Here is a 4,859-nt window from a genome sequence, read left to right on the forward strand (position 1 = left end):
TGGCCGTGGGTAGCAGCTATTCCCGATAAATTTTACTTTTAATCAGATATGCATCGCGTGGAGAACCGTGTATAAGAATGCACGGAGAGTTCAAGTGTATCTGTGACACAACGCCACGAATGACTCGAGAGTCGATTACTCATTGCTGTAGAACGTGTGAATAAATTATATTCAATATCGTGTATATGAATCATGCGCTCGGTTCACCGATGCCTTCGAGAACGTTAATTTTTCTAATCGAATTACGATTCATTCATCCGGTCCTCGACGTTAAGGTAAACTCGTTTACACGCTCGGTTTCAACCATTTTGCCACATTTCACGGATACCGGAATTCAAAGTTCCGTTTCCCGCGTTGCGAAAAATATCGAAACGATTGCGATCTCGGGGAACTGATTGAGCAACCAATTAAACGTAGAAAAACTATGTAATTTAAACGAAAAACTCTTAACCCGATTTAATTAAAACATCGTAATCGAATAACAAATCCTGAACCCTTTCATCTATAAACTTCGTTAAACATCGAGTTCAACGAAAGAAAAGAAAGAAGAGAAACTTTATTTCTAATCGAGAGAGAGAAATTTCAACGAAATTTGAGACGAGAAAAGATATTATCCAAGAAGAATTTAAAAAAAAAATTCGATAATAAAACTGGAAAATCACTGGGGAAATGTCATTGGAAAATCACCATGATCACATGTAAAAAACAGAAAATTCCTGGGAAGAGAAAAAGCAAGGTACCAAATAGCTGGATGTACACCGTTCGATAAATGTCACGGGTGTTGCAATCAAGTGTCAGAGTTGCATCCCGAGGAATGGCAACGGAATGGCAATTTCATATGCAAATACGGACAACATAGGGAGATCGTCAAGACGACAGGAAATATCCTAGAGACGCGCAATGTAGAACGGTTGCTTGTGCGACAAAAGGCCAGGTACGAGAGCGCCTATTATTCGTGCATGGCACAACGGCGTGTTACGTAACTTGCTTGGCTGGCACAATTACCAGGGTGGACAACGTTATAGGTGCCTTACATGGAAAACGGCCCTCGTGACACAAATCTCGATTGCGCACGCGTTACGTTATGGCTCGCACCTTTTCGCACCTCTGCGTATCGAGGCGCCACTTTGGAAACGATTGAAAAAGTTGTTTTGGATTTATTGATGAATATCTATGTCGTGGTACAGTTTAGAATGAACGTGTGTTTAGCGGTGTGAGATTTAATCCTTTGTTGTGTCGAGTTTACGAACGGGTGAAATTGATTAAAAGATAAATAAAGATTTTAGAACCTAGAGATCCTTCTATAAATTTGTAGATGAAGAATTTTTGTTTAAAATCTTGCTAGGATTTTATTGAATTTTAGAACCTAGAGATCCTTCTATAAATTAAAAAGAATTTTTGTTTAAAAATCTTGCTAGAATTTTATTGAATTTTAGAATCTAGAAGAAGTTTTGTTTAAAAATCTTGCTAGAATTTTATTGAATTTTAGAACCTAGAGATCCTTTTATAAATTTGTAAAAAAAGAATTTTTGTTTAAAAATCTTGCTAGAATTTTAGAACCTAGAAGAATTTAAGAATGTAAGAAGAATTTATGTTTAAAAATCTTGTTAGAATTTTATTGAATTTTAAAACCTAAAGATGCTTCTATAAATTTGTGGAAGAAGAATTTTTGTTTAAAAATCTTAAAAATCTAGAATTTTATTGAATTTTAGAACCTAGAGATCCTTTTACAAATTTGTAAAAGAAGAATTTTTAAAAATCTTGCTAGAATTTTACTGAATAAATCGATAAACTTTGTGAAAAAATGTGATTAAGGAGATGCGTAAAGGAATAATAAGGGCAAAGGCGACGCAAAGAATCGTGTGACTGCGGGTAATCGTTGGAAACGGATAAGTATATAGTATCGGCTAAAGAACCACAAGGTCTCCTACTTTTTCCAATGACGTCTAACCGGAGAAATTTTCCGAGACTAGTCTTATTGGATTCAGTAAGCATGGGCAGGAATCGCGAGAATGGCTTCGGAAGTAGTGCCGGCTCCCGATGCTGGCGCAGAGAACGAAACCTTACTTCGACCGCATTACTCGAATTCCAACGAAGGCCGAAACGAGATTCCCGCTTTTTCTCTTCGGCTTGTCCACTCTCGTAAAGATATCGACAGCGTGCCACGACCAACGAATTGAAACGTCTCACGACTCATCGATCGAAAACCTCGAGAACCTCGATCGATCGAAAGAAATTCGGTGGAAGAATTGGTGCGGATGTACTTTTCTCAAAAACTAGATTCGAAAATTGATATTCGCTTAAGAAATCTGCCGGATTAATAGTTTTGTTATGAATTTTTAAATAATTTAGAAAATGCAATGTAGAAGGAAAAATGTAGAAGATGAGCATTTGAAAGGAGTTAATTGATGAAGAGAGGAAAGCTGCGTATGCAACACGACACTAGGAAGTAATTAACGTAACGAGGGAGATGATTAATATAGTTAAGACGATATATTTTCCTAGACGAAGGAAATTCTTGAGAAATTATAAGTGGAACGGTTTCTTAATTCAACGTGAATCCCTATAAGATAATTCTTAATAATTTTCTATAGAATTGTAATAATTAAAAATGGACGTACATTATCCATAGATACATTAGACTACGAATTTAGAATATTTTCAAAAAATTGTTCTCTTTCTACAAAATAGAGTTTCCATTTCCAACGATTCTTTTGATCTTTACACACTGCAATATTCCCATTAATCGAATGCTATTGCATTTTCATTCACCACAGTTCCTCGCTTCTCCATCGTTAAAATTCGAAAGAATATTAATCATAAGCGATAATAAATAAAAGAAGAACGAAATATGCGTTCCCAATTCGAAAGGAAAGGCTCAGATTAATAAATGTTAAAGAAACAATATCGTTTCTTTGCATAATTCTCAAGGCGCATGTGTAACGCGTGAAGAAAATTCGACGCATGCGCGACACAGGGTTGTAAAATTACACACGGGTTAAGATAGGTATGGTGAGGTTCGGAGATGCATTGTGGGACAAGGTCGGTTCACCGTGGCTATGCAGTCGGGTCACGCTACGCTGACCACCCCTTTTACTGCTAGCTGTTAAATTACTTCGAGTCGAGACCACGCGAATTAACGACGCTTCCGCCCGTTTTCCTTCGTCGATATTTTCTCACGCGAATATCTCGAAAGTTTCTACGCTATCCTTTATCGTAGAAAGTACGAAAATAAAAACTTTTGAGTTATAAACAAAATTTCTCTCGTTAATGCGAAATCTATTTAATCTTCGAAATGTAGAATTGAAATCGTAATTAGAGTTTAAATTATGTCTTGTTATAAATAGAAAACTGCAATTGCAAAGAGTGATATTACGAGGCAAGGATTAAAATCATTTACAAAAACTTCGAGATAAAGTTGAAGAACTGTTTCCTAAAAAGTAAAGATGAAAAAAGAATAAAACCTTGAAATATTTCTACGTTTCGACAGACACGATATTTTTATCTCGATACGATGATAGCAAAAATAATATAGATTTCTTATCGCATTCTTATTTTATATAACTGATAACTCGTCGAGAGTAATATATTCGCGAATCCAAGCTAAACGTTTGAAATTGGAAAATAAAAACGTACATGTAAAAAATTTAAAATCGACTCGATAATTTAAATACTTCGAGTATATAACTATATGAATAATTTATACATTTAAAAACAATTTTAACAAAAAACAAATAAATAATGAAATACGGTTCAGACATAGGCATACGATCACCAGCATAATGAGCATAATTTACAGGCATAAATATATCACACGTATGTAAACGTGTAGCGACAATTGTTTTACGGTTCTCGAGTTTCCACCTTCTTCTTCATATTTTATTCCTAGCTCCCGGTTACTCGTTTTACGCTACCGTGACATTTTTCTGTCTCTCTCGCGAACTTAAAATTACGTCGCGTTGTCAAAGCGGACGAAAGCGAAAGGAATAATTAATCTGAAATCTGAAAAAAATTCGAATCTCGCTATCTCGCTTCGCGAATACGAATAAAATACGATTTTAGGATTCTCGTCGTTTAGAATAACGTGGGAATTGGCGGAATCGGAGAAACCGGAGAACTCTATACACTCGGACTAATGATCGGCAATTAGAGAAAGGACCGACGACGATCATGACGAGAGTGCAAAGTTGGTCTGAGGTGAACCGCAGAGCCCGCGACTTCTCTAAATAAAGAAGAACGAGGCGAAAGGGAAGTGAGTCACTCGTGGTGTACCGATGACGATGAGGATGACATCATTTCTCCGGGACGAGTTTGAAATTCGGCGAATACACGGCCATTCGGGGTGGAGGGGGATCGAAGGAAGGAAGGAAGCGAATTTCCACTGATGAGACGTGGAAGCATAGCTCTCGATCCAATCGGTTCTCCAATCACGAGGAAAGATCGAAGCAAGTAAAAAAAAAAGATAGTGCTTTATATGGAAGTGAAAATATTAAATATTAAAAAAAAAAAATGAAAAATAAATAAAGAAAGGAAATGAGATTACATCGGAGTCACTATCACTACGAAAAATCGCATCGCTTTTCTGCTTCTGTAAGGTTTAACCCTTAAAAATTCGCATGACGATGATTCGAGCGAAACAATGACTTCCAACAACGTTTCTAAGAATATCAAATTCCAAAGGTTATTAATACCGACTTAATTATAATCTCAATTTGCAATTTACTCGCAATGCTTTCATCCTCGGGAAACTGTTCTTCGTTTTCATACGATTTCCGCACGCGCCCCTATCGAGTATCGCCATCACGATCGGCCGCTGAAACGTTTTAATTAAAGCGGCCGAGGAGAATCGCGCAGGAATC

At 36.6% G+C, this 4,859-nt stretch overlaps 1 protein-coding gene and 1 long non-coding RNA gene across 2 annotated transcripts in view; one reads left to right on the plus strand and one right to left on the minus strand.

Annotated features, from left to right (window-relative positions):
• LOC102678580 (LIM and SH3 domain protein Lasp) overlaps positions 1-4,859 on the minus strand; it is a 24,334-nt gene that overhangs the window by 6,975 nt on the left and 12,500 nt on the right. The window lies entirely within an intron of this gene.
• On the plus strand, positions 3,487-4,237 carry LOC116185522. Its single transcript, XR_004150371.1, has 2 exons — positions 3,487-3,816; positions 4,063-4,237. It is a non-coding gene; the product is annotated as an uncharacterized LOC116185522 (long non-coding RNA).

The sequence above is a fragment of the Apis dorsata genome, unplaced genomic scaffold (genome assembly GCF_000469605.1).
Source record: "Apis dorsata unplaced genomic scaffold, Apis dorsata 1.3 scaffold_199, whole genome shotgun sequence".
Taxonomy (NCBI): domain Eukaryota; kingdom Metazoa; phylum Arthropoda; class Insecta; order Hymenoptera; family Apidae; genus Apis; species Apis dorsata.